General features: G+C 46.1%; 1 pseudogene; it reads right to left on the bottom strand.

Moving 5' to 3' along the window:
- Positions 1 to 5,948: 5,948 nt before the first annotated feature.
- LOC125548609 (inorganic pyrophosphatase 1 pseudogene) lies at positions 5,949 to 7,259 on the bottom strand (annotated as a pseudogene).
- Between the last annotated feature and the right edge of the window lie 13,494 nt (positions 7,260 to 20,753).

The following is a 20,753-nucleotide window of genomic DNA, read 5'->3' as shown; positions in this document are numbered from 1 at the left end:
TAGTTGACGCAACAAGTACCAATTCTCTGCTGTGGCGATTTGTTAAAGTGTTGTCCCTTACCGTTACCATGTGTTAGCCTGTGCCAGATGCAGATCCCAGGGTGCAGGAAAGTGTTGCACTGTTTAGTAAATGGGTCCTCGATCTTGGGGAGGGTAGATTACCTACCACGCGTAAAGGGGGTGAATCTGACCCTTCTTAGATAGAAATACCTGATGATATGTTGGTTAAAACGAACGGTAATCACATAGGGGCCATTGTTTCTTCTATTTACAATGGCTTTCAGTCTAATTATATGAATGCCGCCTATCTGGAAGGAAAGGCTACTCGGTTGACCACTAATGATTTTGCCGAGGAGATCAGTACTCATGTGATGGACTTAGATCCTTCTGTTGGCAAAGATTATTTGAGTGTCGATTCCGTAGATACCTCAGGAGAGGTCGCGCGAGAGGAAAACCTTTTCTACCCTACTTAGTACTTGAACACTGTTAAGATTATTAATTTTCCAAATCATAGGTTGACTCTTAAAAGGGGTGTTCCTATAATGCTTCTTAGAAACCAGAGCCATGAAAATGGTCTGTGTAACGGCATGAGACTTATTGTGAAGGACCTAGCTGATCGTGTCATTGAGGCTATTATTATGGCTGGTTCACACATGGGTAATATTTTCTATATCCTCGGGATAGAGTTGACGGCAAAACAAACAAAATCACCCTTTGAGCTTCGACGTAGGCAGTTCCCTGTACATGTGTGCTATGCTACAACAATAAACAAGAGCCAATGACAAACTTTGTCTGCTATTGGTCTGTATCTTAAGAAACCTGTCTTCACACACGACCAGCTATATGTGGCAATTTCCCGTGTTACTTCAAGGAATTCTTTGAAAATACTTATAGAGTGTGAGGATGGTACCTGTGGCTCTGAGACTAAAAATGTCATCTTCCCAGAGATCTTGTGATGTGCTGAGATCCTTCCATGATCTGGATAGGTGATCTTTAACTATGTACAACACCTATGTTTTGGAGATACCCTTTGGGTTAGCTATAAGTAAGTTCAATGTATTCTTTGATCTTCTGTTCATACATGTGCCTGGTGTGTCTGGTATTTTGTTTGTGTCTATGCTATTATGCTTGGTGTTGTGAATCTCTTGGATGAATCTTTTGTCTATGAGACTCCTGTAACAAATGCAACCGTTGCTTGTGTTAGTGGGTTCGGTACTATTCTTCTGGCCACAAACGCTATACTTTTTTTGTTGTGGTTCTGTTACAGATGGCGACTATCACTTCAGATGAGCTTGTCCAAGGATATAACAAGGATTCAGTCCGTGTGTATGTCTCATAACTATGGAACCATCGTGGAGGCACTGGCACTGGTCCGACCAAGCACACTGACATGGTTCTTATGGATGTTGTGGTACTTCCTTTCACCTTTAAATATGTGTTTCATGTTAGTTCTGGGTGTTGGTTGAGACCTATGTGTACTCATAATTATTCTGTCTTTGCAGGGTAACCACATGTATGCTGAGATTTCTGAGAAACTGGTTCATATATTTGTGCCCATGATTCGTGAAGGTTGTGCTTAGGTGATTTCTCAGTTCTTGGTGTTTCCAAATAAACATTATTTCAAGCCTGTCAGTGGACCACATATGATCAGATTCAACCGTTTCACCTCAACCGACCCTCTAGCTGATGAAGAGATAGAATTCCCATTCTATACTTACTCACTCATGGCGTTGGCTCATCTTCCTGTGCTGGTTGAGACCCCTGACTATTTCACATGTGTGTTTATTGTCTTCTTATTTTTGCAGCTTCTCTGTCTATGCTTTTAGTTGTCCTCCCTCTGATTATGTAGACATCCTAGGACTTATTGTCGGTGTGTCTGATGCCATGGTATACCACAGCTCTAAGAGAGCCGAGCCTTCTGCAAAGCGAACTATCATTATCGCTAACCTGAGGTTTGTTGCTCACTATTTACCTTGTGTTCTAGAAGTTGCTAGATTTGATATCAATGCTCTTTTTTGTGGGCAGTGGATATCATATCAATGTCGTACAGTGGGGAGAGCAGGCAAAGGCCTACAATGTAGATGATGTCATGTAGATAGGCCATACTGGAGCAGTCATTGCTCTGTTTGTTGGGACCCTGGTTAAAAACTATGAAGGTTAGTCCTAGATAAGGTGGAGCCTATTTTATTATCTAGTGCTTTCTATTTGACTTGGTGTTTTTCTTGAATGTTTTGTAGGACGCAAGGGGGTTAGTGGCAGCGTGGCATGCCGATGGTACATTAATGATGATATCTCTGACATCACTCAATTTCATGAAAGGTGCTACGGTTGTACTGGACTGTTTGTTGCTTTCTATTTTGCCCCATATAATATTTTAACTCTGCACTTATTTCTTCTTCTCCGATTTGTGTAGCCTGCAAGGCAAGTTCTCTCCTGTAAAGAAGATTATTCTTCCTGGTCAAACAGCAAATGAGAAGAGTGCACAGGTGAATCTACAAACTAAAACAATTGGTCAACTTCTCGACTTGAACATGTATGATAATAAGGTGACCATCTTACGTTTGTTCGTGTGTGGTGGTATGGGCTTTTTAGCTGTGTTATCATCTGATATTGTGGTACGTCGTTTGTTTTCAGAGCACGCATTTCTTCTGCCCGGTCACTCTGTCCAAGCTCAGTCCTAGTCAGCATTGGGGGTTCATGCATGTCTTGTGAGAAGTGCCATAAAACAGCACAGCGACATGACTCTGTCTATGGGTGCATTGACCCTACGTGTGCCTCCACCGATGAAGTGCCAAGGTATTACTCTATACTTCTATTCATAATGCACATTTTCCCTCTCCTTTTCCCTGCATACTAATGCGTCTTTTCTTATAGATATCGCATATGCTTCAGATGCACCAACGCTTCCGGGGAGGCAGATTTTATTTTCTTCAACGGGATTGGAAAAGAGATTGTTGCTAAATATTTGATCACTTTGCTGCGTGAAGGGCATTCCAGTCGTACAATCCTTGATGAGATTGTTGAAATAGCACGTGGATACTCAGCCATCCCTAAAGAGATATCCACTTTGATTGGCAAGAAGTACAGATTTGTGGTGTCTATCTCTTTAAGGAGCTTTATGCATGATGTTGAGGAAACATCCTTCCAAGTTATCAGGATAGATGTGCCTGTGGAAAAGATCTCGAGCTCTGGGGTTTTATATCGCAAGGCAGATTCCTCTGGACCTTCTACTGATGATGCAGGGTGGACTGCTTCTGTTGATGTATCACCCTCAGTGTTGCCCGTTGGACGCTTCTCTATTGATTATGTTGCTTTTTCTCTTCCTGGATTATCCACTGGATTTGTCCCGGTCTTGCCCATCTCCGGTGATTAGTCTACAAAGGTATAATTTTGTGTGTTCTATCTTGCATGTAAGTTGTTGTTGTTTTTGGCCGTGCAATTATTCTTATTAGCTCTAACCGATATGTTGTTTAGGTTGATGTTATTCTTGGCTCTCAACCGACCCTTGCTTCCCCGCCATCCGTCAATAAAAGGTGGGTTTATGGGTTGTCCTGTCAATAAAGTACTACATGTGTGTGGCTACATAAGCAAGCATGATAATTGTCAGTTACCATTCAGTTGTGTCAAAGTACTAGCATTCATATGTACTAATGGTTGGCCCGTGAGTGGTTGCCAATATACCTACACGTGCTTCATTTTGATTTCTGCTTGCTTGGTGTTCACTTTGTTTTTTGTTTTGTCAACTGGTGTACTGCACTTACTCTATACATATCTTTTGAGATCAGCTGATTGATGGTTCATAGTTCTAACATACCTCGGGCCAGGCTCAAGGTTAATGCATGTCTCTTCTGATGGCGTCCATCTTACAAAAAGCATACAAGTATCTAGCCCAGTCTACAAATCCGTAGTTGATGTGCCTCTTGTGCGTCCTGTAACTTCTAAAACAGCAGAAACATATTAACCTTGAATAAAATATTTAGCTAAGGAATACAAGTTTTACGAATAAAAGATTGTTGCATCAAAGAACAGTAGCACCTCCTTGTCATTGTCCTTGGCCGCATTCTAGTAGACTATATGTATATGAAGATGCCTTCCAATTTGTAGTCTTTGTCAGCCTTAGCCAACTTCTAGTGCTTATCTTGAGGCAACATTTTTTGCTATATATTTTTATTGTACTCGGTATGGATTCGGTGGAAAGAAATGACCTAGGTACAGCAAGAATTGGATCTAAACAATCAAACCAATTCCTGATTGAGAGTTGTGAACATGTCCAGGTCATTTCTGTTGACTAAAGATCACTTATTTTGTTGTCTACAGCGGCAGCGGCTTAAAGAAAGGCCTTTCTAAAACTGAACTAACGAATGCTGACTTTCACAAGCCTTTGTTCCCAGTTGACAATTCTAAGGTGTTCCTTCCGTCTTTTGTAAGCATTGGATCAATATCAATAACATGCTTATCTGATTGGTTTGCGTGTTCTTTGGGCTTCTAGGAAAATGCAACGTTGGTCGATGGTCCTGCTGCCCTAGGTGAAAAGGTGGGTGGTACTACAAGGTATATACTTCTACTTGCCTCTGGTGCTTCCTGTTTGATCCATCGCTGTTGAGTGGGTGGTCTGACTGTTTTCTCTCTCTGTGGTGAACTAAGGGAGGTGCCATTGGCTGGTGAGGGCACCACCATTCAAAAAACAAAAAGGCAAGGAGGGACTGAGATCGAAGAGGTCAAGTGTTGTTGAGTGCTCGCCCTTTTGGTACGTCTGTTTGATCTTCTCCTTGCATCAATGACTAATGTGATGAGCATCCTGTTGATTTGTGGTTGGTAATCTATGTATGCAGTACCTTATCCTTTTGGTTGTGGATGTGTGAAGAAATGATGAAAATGCTTGATGAATCAGCCCACGGGTGGAGGATGAAGCGCTTTTGGTTTATCGCTGGGCTTTCTAAGTTGGTGCAAATATGCATTGCCCGTATTGTACATTACGTTTGCTCTACCTGGACCATATCAGGCAGTGAATGTGTCTGCATAAGACTGTTACCCCTTACCTATTGTAGTCTAAATATGTGTGTATCCTACCTCTATGATATCAGACAGGATGTGTCTATATAAGACTTAAACTCAACTACTATTGTAAGTTATGCCATCTACTACGAACTGAACTAAAGAACCGTCGATGTAATATCATGAGGTGTGTACTTAAAATTATCTATCGTGCATGTGTGACCTCTTATGTATTGATCATATTGTTGTTGTTATCGATTACTTCTGTTTACCATCGTCTAGTAATGATAGTTAATGAACTGTTATACTTGGATCTCATTTGTTGTTCTGCTTTTAATCACTTCCAGTTATTTTGTTACCGGGTTAGAAATGACCGCACCCATAGTGTTGCGGCAGACCGCACTTCCTACCTGGTAAGTCTTCAATTGTGCACGGAGGTTCATCCATTTGTGAGCATGAAACAATTGCCATTTTTTGCATTCTACAAATTCACGAAAATGATAGCCGACGAACATCAACTAGGAGAGGATGTCAAGCGTATGTTTTTTTTTAAGTTTATTTGGTAGGAAATGGCAAATCCTGCCGATTTTTTACGCAATTTTTTCTTTTTTCAGAAAATGCCATGCATATTTGAAGAAAATTTTCAACCTCATACAACTAAAATTGACATCTAAAACCTTGCAAATATCAACTCATCCCAACAAACGTTCGTCAGATGTTGTGATCCCAAATTTATGAGACTAGTGACTAGTGAGATTGCTGTTAGATGTGTTGGCTGGAACCATGTGACACACGTACTCCCTCTGTATCGTAGTATGTCGCTGGAGCAGCTAAGTTCAGCGAGTCCAATTTGTTTCGATATGTGTTGGCTTGAACAAATACGTGAATTTATTGAGTATATACTAATATACACTGTGTACGAAAGAAGAAAATGTTCGAATTTCGAAGTAGTAGATCGGCCGAAATTGACTTCCGTCACATCAACTCATGTATTCGTCAATCAATAGATAGATGGGATACATCGAGCTTCAACATTGCCAGTTGGCTCAAGGACTAAACAAACGCACAAATTAGTCAAATACTGTACTACTTCCTCTGTTTCTAAATATAAGTCTTTACAGAGGATCCATTATAAACCACATACAAATGTATATAGATGCATTTTAAATATAGATTCTTTTATTTTGTTCCGTATGTAGTCCATTTAGTGAAATCTATATAAAAACTTATAAAAGTATTTAGGAACGAAGGGAGTACTATCAAGTTCGCAATTGGCGCTCCAACACCTAATCCTTAATTAGTATCGATCCCCAAATTAATAGCAATGCAGCAGAGATGGATGTATCAGTTCTTGACGCCGAGCGGCATGGGACGGCCACCGGCCACCGGCAGCGACTCGAACTTGCAGTCGAGCGGCAGCAGCGTGCTCTCCTCGACGAGCACCCGGCTGATGAGCCGCAGCAGCGTCTCCTCCATGTCCTTGCCGTCGCTCCACGGGTGCACCTCGGCCTGGAGCAGGCCGGGATTCTCGCAGATGAGGTCCCACACGGGGAACCCCTTGCGCGGCATCATGAAGTCCTCCCTGGCGAGCCGCAGCGACGGGCAGTAGTCGCCGCGCCCGTCACCGAGGTAGATGAAGCGCTTCCTGCCTCCGTCCGCCGCGGCGGAGGCACGGATGCGGTCGAGCACCTGGCCCTTGCACATGTTGGGCGGGCAGGTGCCGAGGCCGCAGCCGTGCGGGCCGGCGTGGAAGTCGTGGTGCGGCGCGATGCGGAGGCGGCCGTCGGCATCGACGCGGCTGGGGTTGGTGTTGATCTCGGAGAAGCAGCCCCGGAGGCCGTGGTGGTCGAGGACGGCCTCGATGAAGAAGCGGTTGGCGTCGCTGAGGACCCGGAGGTCGCAGCCGAGGCTGTAGGCGGCCCGGATGGCGGCGACGACGTGCGGGTCGATGGGCGCGGCCCGGAGCACGTCGGCGACGTCGCGGAGGGTCTTCCCCTGCGCGTGCAGCTCCCCCATGACGGTGTCGATGAGGGTGTTCCACGGCATGGTGGGCAGCAGGCGGTCGGTGGCCCCCAGGCCGTCGACCACCCAGTTGTCGCTGTCGACGTCGATGATGGTCTTGTCGAAGTCGAACACCACCACAACGCCGGCCATCTCGACGTACGTACGGTCCTTCTTCTTGGACTTGGATGGAGTGCGCGTGCGTGCGTGCGTGTTTGCGGTTTGCCTCGAGTGGTCTTGACGAGGAAAGGGAGGCGGGCCCGGGGCTATATACTGGCCCGGGACGGGGAGGCGGGAAGATGCCGAGGAATATTACGAGATGCCTATGAATAGGAGCACGCATCGGATCGGAGTCGCTCCGACGCGTTGCAGTAATTCTTTTTTAATTTTTTATCTATTTATTTTTGCGGATGGCGCGTTGCAGTAATTAGCTGCCCTTTCCGGAAGGCGGGCGGCGAATCAGGTTTGGTTTTCGGCTGGGGATTCGGTTTGGTCGTAGTTTATGCCGTGCATATGCGCGTTCGCGTCTTTGCCTCCCGCGGCAAGAAGACGCGAGGTGGCTTCTCGTGGTGTGACCGTCAACATGATACGGTTAGGAGCATGCAGGATACGGAGGGGCTCCTGCATGTGGCCAGGGGAATATCCTCTCTCGTGCCGCCGTGGTGTGCTTTCGCGCGCCGGTCTTCTGGCTCGCGGCTGCTGTGTTCGCGCATTCGGGAAAGTCATGAAATACTTAGTCACAAAATACTTTCGAGCGCAGATGATACAAGATTTTTTATTTTTTTAACATCAGTACAAACACAGGCGCTCATATACACGCGCATACACTCATCCCTACAAACGCACACACACATACCCTATCTCTATGAGCACCTCCAAAAGACTGAGCCGGCATATCATCTTGAGATTTACGAGGTCGCCGTAAGCGCCTCGTCGTCAACGGGAACGTCTTCTCCCACTGAATGCGCATCGCTGAAAATCTTAAAATAAATCCAGGAATAAATGTGAGCACATGATTTGAACCCCGGTGGGCTGGGGATACCACAGTCCCTCTAACCATCCATCCACATGTTGGTTCGCGATGGTACAAGAATTTTGAACGCAGATAGAGTACTACCTATCCCTCGCACTAGGGCTTTGAAAACGCTGACTCTCCCAAGTCAGAACTCTCCGACGCACTTCGATTTGGTCCCACCACTCGAAAAACACCACAATGTGATCTCTATAAGTGCGAATACATAACACTCTACGGTCCCCTCGATGGTATAGCGCTCTGGTGCCACCACATGGCGCCACGCCCATCTTCTGGCTGGCAGCTGAAGATTTTGCGCGTCCGGGGAAGTCGCAAAATACTTTCGAGCGCAGGTGGTACGAGAGTTTTGAACGCAGATACTACCTTTCTCTCGCGCTACACGTTGAAAACATTGAACCCCCAAACCGAACACTCCATCCGTCTGCGGACTAGGGACCAGTCCACAGAGACTAATACAGGAGCCGACCATCCAAACTGTAGCTGCATACATTTCAAACCAGATTAACTGGACGAATTAGATGCAAACTAGATGATTTTCATCTAAACCGAAACAAATTCATTACATTTTTTTGACATATTTTAATTAAAAAAGTGACTAGACTTAAACCTAGCATGCGGCGGTGCCCGTCCCCATGTCCTTGTTGTTCCCATTCGGTGATCACCAGGCTCATCTCGCTGTATCCATGAGCAACGGCGATAACATCAGCAAAGTAAAGGTGCGGTCTCCGGCGAGGAAGAGTCGACCATGAGAGACAGACTGGGCCACTTGGAACTTGAGGCCCTGCCGCCACCCATGCCCTACCCATTTTTCGTCAGAGTCTGCGACCTGTCCGTAGCCGATGGACGTGATGGGCGTGGAGAGGCCGGCACGCTCGTCGTCCCATCGGCGTGGCCAAACACTGTTTGGCGGCGTGTAGGACACGCAGCTGGCGGCGTTATCATCCCGGATCGCCTACGTCACCTCTACATTGCGAGCGGTGGCTTGAGCGCATGCGGCCTCATAGAATGCTTGCCACTCGGTGACGAAGTTGGGGTTCACTGCGGTCATGGCCGCCCCGACTTCCTCGCTCACGCACTCGCCATAGATTTGCCCCTCCGCCAGCCGGTGCTACTCGAAGAGGAATAGGTTGTACGGCTGCTCCTGTTGGGAAACGTAGCAATAATTCAAAATTTTCCTACGTGTCACCAAGATCAATCTAGGAGATGCTAGCAACGAGATGGAGGGAGTGCATCTTCATACTCTTGAAGATCGCTAAGCGGAAGCGTCACAAGAACGTGGTTGATGGAGTCGTACTCGCGGCGATTCAAAACGCGGAAGATCCGATCTAGCACCGAACGGACGGCGCCTCTGCGTTCAACACACGTACAGCCCGGGGACGTCTCCTCCATCTTGATCCAGCAAGGGGAGATGAGAAGTTGAGGGAGAACTCCAGCAGCACGACGGCATGGTGGCAATGGAGCTCGTGGTTCTCCAGCAGGGCTTCGCCAAGCACTATGGAGGAGGAGGAGGTGTAGGAGGAGGGAGGGTTGCGCCAGGGAAGAGGTTGCGGCTGCCCTCCCACCCCTCCACTATATATAGGGGCAAGGGGAGAGGGGGAGGCGCCCTAGGGTTTCCCCTAGGGGCGGCGGCCAGGCAGATTGGATCTCCCTAGGAAAAATCCTAGGGAGACTTGCCCCCCAAGCCAAGCAGGTGGAGGCGCCCCACCTCCTCATGTAACGTGGGAAAGGGTGTGGGGGGCGCACCACCCCTTAGTGGGCTGGTTTGCCCCTTCCTCTTTGGCCCATGAGGCCCTCCAACACTTGTCGGGGCTCCCGAAACATCTTTCGGTCATGCTGGCCATAGCCTGGTACCCCCGGAACACTTCCGGACTCCAATACCCTTCGTCCAATATATCGATCTTCACCGCCGGACCATTCTGGAACTCCTCGTGACGTCCAGAATCTCATCCGGGACTCCGAACTACCTTCGGTAACCACATACTATTTCCCATAACAACTCTAGTGTCACCGAACCCTAAGTGTGTAGACCCTACGGGTTCGGGGACCATGCAGACATGACCGAGACACCTCTCCGGCCAATAACCAATAGCGGGATCTGGATACCCATATTGGCTCCCACATATTCCACGATGATCTCATCGGATGAACCACAATGTCGGGGATTCGATCAATCCCGTATTCAATTCTCTTTGGCAATCGGTATGTTACTTGCCCGAGATTCGATCGTCGGTATCCCAATACCTCGTTCAATCTCGTTACCGGCAAGTCACTTTACTCGTTCTATAACGCATGATCCCGTGACTAACTCCTTAGTCACATTGAGCTCATTATGATGATGCATTACCGAGTGGGCCCAGAGATACCTCTCCGTCATACGGAGTGACAAATCCCAGTCTCGATTCGTGCCAACCCAACAGACACTTTCGGAGATACCTGTAGTGCACCTTTATAGCCACCCAGTTACGTTGTGGCGTTTGGTACACCCAAAGCATTCCTACGGTATCCGGGAGTTGCACAATCTCATGGTCTAAGGAAATGATACTTGACATTAGAAAAGCTCTAGCAAACGAACTACACGATCTTGTGCTATGCTTAGGATTGGGTCTTGTCCATCACATCATTCTCCTAATGATGTGATCCCGTTATCAATGACATCCAATGTCCATGGTCAGGAAACCATGACCATCTATTGATCAACGAGCTAGTCAACTAGAGGCTTACTAGGGACATGTTGTGATCTATGTATTCACACATGTATTACGGTTTACGGATAATACAATTATAGCATGAACAATAGACAATTATCATGAACAAGGAAATACAATAATGACCATTTTATTATTGCCTCTAGGGCATATTTCCAACAGTCTCCCACTTGCACTAGAGTCAATAATCTAGTTCATATCACTATGTGATTGTAATGAATCCAACACCCATAGGGTTTGTTCATATCTTGCTTGTGAGAGGGGTTTATTAGTCAATGGGTCTGAACCTTTCAGATCCATGTGTGCTTTGCAAATCTCTATGTCATCTTGTAGATGCAGCTACCACGCGCTACTTTGAGCTATTCCAAATAACTGCTCTACTATACGAATCCGGTTTACTACTCAGAGTCATCCGAATTAGTGTCAAAGTTTGTATCGATGTAACCCTTTACGACGAACTCTTTTACCACCTCCATAATCGAGAAAATTCCTTAGTCCACTAGTTACTAAGGATAAGTTCGACCGTTGTTATGTGATCCATTCCTGGATCACTCTTGTACCCCTTGACTTACTCATGGCAAGGCACACTTCTGGTGTGGTACACAGCATAGCATACTGTAGAGCTTACGTCTAAAGCATAGGGGACGACCTTCGTCCTTTCTCTCTCTTCTGCCGCGGTCAGGTCTTGAGTCTTACTCAATACTCACACCTTGTAACACAGCCAAGAACTCCTTCTTTGCTGATCTATTTTGAACTCCTTCAAAATCTTATCACGGTATGTATTCATTTGAAAGTAATATTAAGCGTTTTTGATCTATCCTTATAGATCTTGATGCTCAATGTTCAAGTAGCTTAATCCAGGTTTTCCATTGAAAAACACTTTTCAAATAACCATGCATGCTTTCCAGAAATTCTACATCATTTCTGATCAACAATATGTTAACAACATATACTCATCAAAAATTCTATAGTGCTCCCACTCACTTCTTTGGAAATACAAGTTTCTCATAAACTTTGTATAAACCCAAAATCTTTGATCATCTCATCAAAGTGTACATTCCAACTCCGAGATGCTTACTCCAGTCCTTGGAAGGATTGCTGGAGCTTTGCATACTTGTTAGCATCTTTCAGGATTGACAAAACCTTCTGGTTGTATCACATACAACCTTTCCTCAAGAAAATCGTCGAGGAAACAATGTTTTGACATCCTATCTGCAAGATTTCATAAATAATGCAGTAACTACTAACACAATTCCAACAGACTGTTAGCATCGCTACGAGTGAGAAAGTCTCATCATAGTCAACTCCTTGAACTTGTCGGGAAACATCTTAACGACAAGTCGAGCTTTCTTAATGGTGACACTTACCATCATTGTCCGTCTTCCTTTTAAAGTCCATCTGCATCCAACAGCCTTACGACCATCAAGTAGTTCTTTCAAAGTCTATACTTTGTTTTACACATGGATCCTTTCTCAGATTTTATGGCCTCGAGCCATTCGTCGGAATCCGGGCCCACCATCGCTTCTCCATAGCTCGTAGGTTCATTGTTGTCTAGCAACATGACTTCCAAGACAGGATTACGTACCACTCTGAAGTAGTACACATCCTTGTCGACCTATGAGGTTTGGTAGTGACTTGATCCAAAGTTTCATGATCACTATCATAAGCTTCCACTTCAATTGGTGTAGGTTCCACAGGAACAACTTCCTGTGCCCTGCTACACACTAGTTGAAGTGACGGTTCAATAACCTCATCAAGTCTCCACCATCCTCCCACTCAATTCTTTCGAGAGAAACTTTTCCTCGAGAAAGGACCCGTTTCTAGAAACAATCACTTTTGCTTCCGGATCTGAAATAGGAGGTACACCCAACTATTTTTGGGTATTCTATGAAGATGCATTTATCCGCATTGGGTTTGAGCTTATCGGCATAAAACTTTTTCACATAAGCGTCGCAGCCCCAAACTTTTAAGAAATGACAGCTTAGGTTTTTCTAAACCATAGTTCATACGGTGTCATCTCAACGGAATTGTGTGGTGCCCTATTTAAAGTGAATGTGGTTGTCTCTAATGCCTAACCCATAAACGATAGTGGTAATTCGATAAGAGACATCATGGTATGCACCACATCCAATAGGGTGCAGTTAGGATGTTCGGACACACCATCACACTATGGTGTTCCAGGCGGTATTAGTTGTGAAACAATTTCCACAATGTCTTAATTATGTGCCAAATTTGTGACTCATATATTCATCTCTATGATCATATCATAGACATTTCATCATCTTGTCACAACGATCTTCAACTTCACTCTGAAATTACTTGAACCTTTCAATAATTCAGACTTGTGTTTCATCAAGTAAATATACTTAGCATCTACTCAAATCATCTATGAAGTAAGAACATAACGATATCCACTACGTGCCTCGTCACTCATTGGACTGCACACATCAAAATGTATTACTTCCAACAAGTTGCTTTCTTATTCCATCTTACTAAAAACGAGGCCTTTCAGTCATCTTGCCCATGTGGTATGATTTGCATGTCTCAAGTGATTCAAAATCAAGTGAGTCCAAACGATTCATCTGTATGGAGTTTCTTCATGCATATCTACCAATAGACATGGTTCGCATGTCTCAATCTTTTCAAAAACGAGTGAGTCCAAAGATCCATCAACGTGGAGCTTCTTCATGCGTTTTACACCAACATGACTCAAATGGCAGTGCCACAAGTATGTGGTACTATCATTACTATCTTATATCTTTTGGCATGAACATGTGTATCACTATGATCGAGGTTCAATGAACCATTTATTTTTGGTGCAAGACCATTGAAGGTATTATTCAAATAAACAGAGTAACCATTATTCTCCTTAAATGAATAACCGTGTGGCGACAAACATAATCCAATCATGTCTATGCTCAACGCAAACACCAAATAACAATTATTTCGGTTTAACACCAATCCCGATGATAGAGGGAGCATGCGATGTTTGATCACATCAACCTTGGAAACACTTCCAACACATATCATCATCTCACCTTTAGCTAGTCTCCGCAGCCTTTTATTTCGAGTTACTAACGCTTAGCAACCGAACCGGTATTTATTACCCTGGTGCTACTAGGAGTACTAGTAAAGTACACAATAATATGACGTATATCCAAAATACTTCTGTCGACCTTGCCAGCCTTCTCATCTACCAAGTATCTAGGATAGTTCTGCTTCAGTGACCGTTCCCCTCATTATAGAAGCACTTAGTCTCGGGTTTGGTTCAACCTTGGGTTTCTTCACCAGAGCAGCAACTGATTTGCCATCTCATGAAGTATCCCTTCTTTCCCTTGCCCTTCTTGAAACTAGTGGTTTTACTAACCATCAACAATTGATGCTCCTACTTGATTTCTACTTTCACAGTGTCAAACATTGCGAATTGCCCAAGGATCATCATGTCTATCCCCGATATGTTATAGTTCATCACTAAGCTCTAATAGCTTGGTGGCAGTGAGTATGGAGAACTATCACTATCTCATCTGGAAGATTAACTCCCACTCGATTCAAGCGATTGTAGTACTCAGACAATCTGAGCACATGCTCAACGATTGAGCTTTTCTCCCTTAGTTTGCAGGCTTAAGAAACTTGTCAGAGGTCTCATACCTCTTGACGTGGGCACTAGTCTGAAATCCCAATTTTAGTCTTTGGAACATCTCATATGTTCTGCGACGTTTCAAAAAAGTCTTTGGTGCCACAATTCTAAACCGTTAGTATTACGCACTGAACTATCATGTAGTCATCAAAAAGTGTATGTCAGATGTTTCCCAACATCTACAGACGACGCTCGAGGTTCAACACACTGAGCGGTGCATTAAGGACATAGCCCTTCTGTGCAGCAATGAGGACAATCCTCAGTTCACGGACCCAGTCCGCATAATTGCTACTGTCAACTCTCAACTAAATTTTCTCTAGGAACATATCTAAAATAGTAGAACCAAAGCGTGAGCTATGACATAATTTGCAAAGACCTTTTGACCAGGTTCATGATAATTAAGTTCATCTAATCAAATTATTCAATGAACTCCCACTTAGATAGACATCCCTCTAGTTATCTAAGTGATACATGATCCGAGTCAACTAGGCCGTGTCCGATCATCACGTGAGACGGACTAGTCATCATCGGTGAACATCTTCATGTTGATCGTATCCACTATACGACTCATGTTCGACCTTTCAGTCTTCCGTGTTTCGAGGCCATGTCTGTACATGCTAGGCTCGTCAAGTTAACCTAAGTGTATTGCGTGTGTAAATCTAGCTTACACCCGTTGTATGTGAACGTTAGAACCTATCACACCCGATCATCACCTGGTGCTTTGGAACAATGGACCTTAGCAACGATGCACAGTTAGGGGGAACACTTTCTTGAAATTATTGCAAGGGATCATCTTATTTATGCTACCGTCGTTCTAAGCAAATAAGATGTAAACATGACAAACATCACATGCAAATCATAAAGTGACATGATATGGCCAATATCATCTTGCGCCTTTGATCTCCATCTTCGAGGTGCGGCATGAACACCATCTTCACCGGCATGACACCATGATCTCCATCATCATGATCTCCATCATCGTGTCTCCATGAAGTTGCCTCACCAACTATTACTTCTACTACTACGGCTAACGTTTAGCAATAAAGTAAAGTAATTACATGGCGTTTTCATTGACACGCAGGTCATAAATAAATTAAGACAACTCCTATGGCTCCTGCTGGTTGTCATACTCATCGACATGCAAGTCGTGATTCCTATTACAAGAACATAATCAATCTCATACATCACATATATCATTCATCACATCCTTTTGGCCATATCACATCACATAGCATACCCTGCAAAAACAAGTTAGACGTCCTCTAATTGTTGTTGCATGTTTTACGTGGCTGCTATGGGTTTTAGCAAGAACATTTCTTACCTACGCAAAATCACAACGGTGATATGCCAATTGCTATTTACCCTTCATAAGGACCCTTTTCATCGAATTCGATCCGACTAAAGTGGGAGAGACAGACACCCGCCAGCCACCTTATGCATCAAGTGCATGTCAGTCGGTGGAACCTGTCTCACGTAAGTGTACGTGTAAGGTCGGTCCGGGCCGCTTCATCCCACGATGCCGCCGAATCAAGATAAGACTAGTAACGGCAAGCAAATTGAATAAATCATCGCCCACAACTACTTTGTGTTCTACTCGTGCATACAATCTACGCATAGACCTAGCTCAGGATGCCACTGTTGGGAAACGTAGCAATAATTCAAAATTTTCCTACATGTCACCAAGATCAATCTAGGAGATGCTAGCAACGAGAGAGAGGGAGTGCATCTTCATACCCTTGAAGATCGCTAAGCGGAAGCGTTATAAGAACGCGGTTGATGGAGTCGTACTCGCGGCGATTCAAATCGCGGAAGATCCGATCTAGCGCCGAACGGACGGCGCCTCCGCGTTCAACACACGTACAGCCCGGGGACGTCTCCTCCTTCTTGATCTAGCAAGGGGAGAGGAGAAGTTGAGGGAGAACTCTAGCAGCACGACGACATGGTGGCAATGGAGCTCGTGGTTCTCCAGCAGGGCTTCGCCAAGCACTATGGAGGAGGAGGAGGTGTTGGAGGAGGGAGGGTTGCGCCAGGGAAGAGGTTGCGGCTACCCTCCCACCCCTCCACTATATATAGGGGCAAGGGGAGAGGGGGAGGTGCCCTGGGGTTTCCCCTAGGGGCGGCGGCTAGGCAGATTGGATCTCCCTAGGGAAAATCCTAGGGAGACTTGCCCCCCAAGCCAAGCAGGTGGAGGCTTGCCTCCCAAGCCAGGTGGAGGCGCCCCACCTCCCCATGTACCGTGGGAAAGGGTGTGGGGGGCGCACCACCCCTTAGTGGGCTGGTTTGCCCCTTCCCCTTTGGCCCATGAGGCCCTCCAACACTTGCCGGGGCTCCCGAAACACCTTTCGGTCATGCTGGCCATAGTCTGGTACCCCCGGAACACTTCCGGACTCCAATACCCTTCGTCCAATATATCGATCTTCACCGCCAGACCATTCCGGAACTCCTCGTGACGTCCGGAATCTCATCCGGGACTCCGAACTACCTTCGGTAGCCACATACTATTTCCCATAACAACTCTAGTGTCACCGAACCTTAAGTGTGTAGACCCTACGGGTTTGGGGACCATGCAGACATGACCGAGACACCTCTCCGGCCAATAACCAATAGCAGGATCTGGATACCCATATTGGCTCCCACATGTTCCACGATGATCTCATCGGATGAACCACAATGTCGGGGATTCGATCAATCCTGTATTCAATTCCCTTTGTCAATCGGTATGTTACTTGCCCGAGATTCGATCGTCGGTATCCCAATACCTCGTTCAATCTCGTTACCGGCAAGTCACTTTACTCGTTCTATAACGCATGATCTCGTGACTAACTCCTTAGTCACATTGAGCTCATTATGATGATGCATTACCGAGTGGGCCCAGAGATACCTCTCCATCATACGGAGTGACAAATCCCAGTCTCGATTCATGCCAACCCAACATACACTTTCGGAGATACCTGTAGTGCACCTTTATAGCCACCCAGTTACATTGTGGCGTTTGGTACACCCAAAGCATTCCTACGGTATCCGGGAGTTGCAAAATCTCATGGTCTAAGGAAATGATACTTGACATTAGAAAAGCTCTAGCAAACGAACTACACGATCTTGTGCTATGCTTAGGATTGGGTCTTGCCCATCACATCATTCTCATAATGATGTGATCCCGTTATCAATGACATCCAATGTCCATGGTCAGGAAACCATGACCATCTATTGATCAACGAGCTAGTCAACTAGAGGCTTACTAGGGACATGTTGTGATCTATGTATTCACACATGTATTACGGTTTACGGATAATACAATTATAGCATGAACAATAGACAATTATCATGAACAAGGAAATACAATAATAACCATTTTATTTTTGCCTCTAGGGCATATTTCCAACAGCTCCTCCTACGCATGTCAGAACAGTGATATAAACGCGGACGCCCGCTGCTGCTTCGCCATGGCGGTGTTGAAGTGTGTGTGTGCCTGGTCCATCGTCAAGTCGGCATGCACTGGCACGAGCTATGGTGCCGAGTCATCATCGGAGCCAGTCTCCATCATGGGGTCATCGTCGGAGACCTCCGGAGAGCTGGCCGACATGTCGACCTATATCCGCTGGCACGGCAGCTCTGTTAGGCGGGCCATAAGGGCGGCCACCTCGTGCTTCTGCTTCGTCAAGAGGCTCTCCCACAAAGCGTTTCCGCTCACGAGTAATGGCGGATATGGTACACGGGAGGGAGATGTGGAGTGGATGAGTTGTGGTGTGGTGTGAGTCAGGTGTGGCAGCTTTTTAAATAGTGGATGCCGGTAAGGCCAAGCATCCGAGTGCCTCAATGCGCGGGTGCCGGAGTTGGTTTCTCGACCGACGAGCCTATTTAAGGGCGGAAGACGAAGGAACGACATCGAACTAGTGTGATAGATATCCTTCTCGTCTCGTCCAGTAAACGTCTCTCGGTTATTGAACAGGTGCGCACACTGGAGACACGGCTCAGGCGCCGCCCTTGGCCGGCGAGCCGCTTCAAGAGGTCACGTATGCTCTGGGCCGACATCAATGCGGAGCGCCCACTCAATAGCGGCATGAATGCGGGCAGCTGGTTTCGGATGGGAAATGGCGTGACCGAGGTGGGGAGGGGGTTGGGTGCGATAGGGTTGTCGGACGCCGGCAAAGGCCCCCACCTCCCGGTTTGCTTTCGGTTTACGGAAAAAATGATATTGAAACCATTGAGCACCGATACAGAACCGCATTGGATGATACACGGTCTGGAATGTTGTGGACAGTTCAAGGGTCGACGTTGGAGATGCCCTGATCTTTAGAGTGCTACAGAGTTTTTGTTCAGGCAAATTTCGCTATTGTTTTATTGAAAAAAGCCTGGGTGGTACTCCCTCCATTCTAAAATATAATGTACCTACGCTTTTCGAGTTTAATTTTAACCATAAATCTATCCAAGACCGACTGCGGCGGAAGCGAAAATTATACCAGTGAATTTGTATTCAAAAAAAGTTTTTAGTTATATAATTTTTACTCCTGCCACAGTCGGTCTCGTTAGTTAAATTTATAGCAAAGTTGAAACATGAAAACCAAAGACGCACTATATTTTAAAACGAAGGGAGTAGTACAGGATCCGGTTCATGACAAAGTGACAGCCGAAGGACATGTGACGAAAATTGATAAGATTCCCCTGTGGATATTCCGTGGATGCGGAGAATCTCCCGTGGATCCATGAAGGTAGGGGTGGGCAGAGGGTCCACCCGTCTGCACCACATATGGTCAGCACGCTTATCTCTCACTTTGTCATTCCATGAAACAGTTCGGGTGCATGGACAAAGTTGTGGTGCTGGTCGTGTCATCCTCGAGGACAGCATTGCAGAAAGGACGGCGAAAATCAATTTATGAGTACATCAGTTGCCGCCTCTTGCTTCTCTGCCTCCCGCGGGCACTGCCGCCGGTCCGCCTCGACTCTATTTTTAGATATATTTTTTTAAGTTTTGTTAAAATTTATGTTCTGTTTATAAAGGTGAGACGATGACGGTTTTTTGAAGATGGAATAAAGTTCTCTTCATCTAGTTCTGTTTTGGTGGTGTTTCTAGCATCGTCGGTAAGCGTGTGGGTGTATGTCTTCAATTGATCTGTTTTTAGTGGATCTGCTCGAATCTGGTTATTGTTCGTCTTCTTTCGTGTGTTTTTAGATTGAATCCTTTCAATCTACGCTAATCTTCATCGACGATGGTTGATGTTCTGGTGCGCTGTCCTACGGGGCCTTAGGACGACGACTTCCTGACTATCTACTGCAATAAGTTTTGCCTGGCTCCGACAAGAAAGAGGCGATGTCGGCGGCGCGCCTTCGGCTCGCTTTAGTGCTTGTAGTCGTCACTAGATGGTCTACGGATCTAAATATAATTTTATTTTTTAATGTTTGTTGTACATTTGTACTTTCATGATTGGAGATATATTTGTTAGAGTATACGAGTAGGACTCGTATTAGACTTGTACTCCAAGTTAGTTTAGCCTAGGTCGGTTATCCTATGCACTATATAAACATTGTAATCCGGCTGTATCCAATCAAGCAATATACGAGTTTACACAACATTACATGGTATCAGCTATTCGGTTCTAGGGCATGGCCGTCCCACCTCGGCCGCCGCCGCGCGGCTACTTTGAGTGGCGCGCCGACATGGCCGCTGCTCCACCCCCCACCCAAACAGCTTCCTCTACCTCTCTAATCCTAGCCCCTACAATCCCCACTACAATTTCTTTAGCCGATACAATCTCAGATGTTACCTCTCTTATCCCAATTACCCTAGACCTTGCAGCCCACAATTACTACCATTAGTGCCACCTCTTTGACATACACCTTGGCCGCTGCAATCTGCGCGCCCACATCGCCGCCGACTCCGTCCCACGCCTCGATGATCCTCGTTGGGTCAAAGATGACCTCTCCATCATCCAATGGATCTACACGCGCGTGTCTACCGAGATCTTCAATCTTGTCTTCCGCGAGGCCTCTACCGCAGCCGCTCTCTGGACTGCTCTTCGTCGTCTCTTCCAGGACAACGCCGACGCTCGCATCAACACCCTCAACACCGAGATTCGCAACACCGTCCAAGGAGCATCTTCTCTCAGCAACTACTGTCAGCGCCTCCAGACGATGGCCGATGAGCTTCGCGAGTTGGGTGATCCCGTGGGTGATCGTCGGCTCGTCAACATCTTACTCCAAGGGCTCGGTGATGAGTTCAGGACGCAAGCTGCCTTCATACCTCTCATACGGCCTTATCCCTCCTTTGCCGAGGTGCGCTCCCTACTTCAGTCCGTCACCGACGCGATTGCGCGCAAGGAATCTCGGCCCCAGGTCTTCGCTGCCTCGCCACGGCCTCTTCACCCTCCTGCCGCGGCAGCGCAAA

This window comes from Triticum urartu, chromosome 3A, assembly GCF_056163025.1.
Source record: "Triticum urartu cultivar PI428250 chromosome 3A, HENAU_Tu73, whole genome shotgun sequence".
Taxonomy (NCBI): Eukaryota; Viridiplantae; Streptophyta; class Magnoliopsida; order Poales; family Poaceae; genus Triticum; species Triticum urartu.
This window is presented reverse-complemented; position numbering and strand designations above follow the sequence as displayed.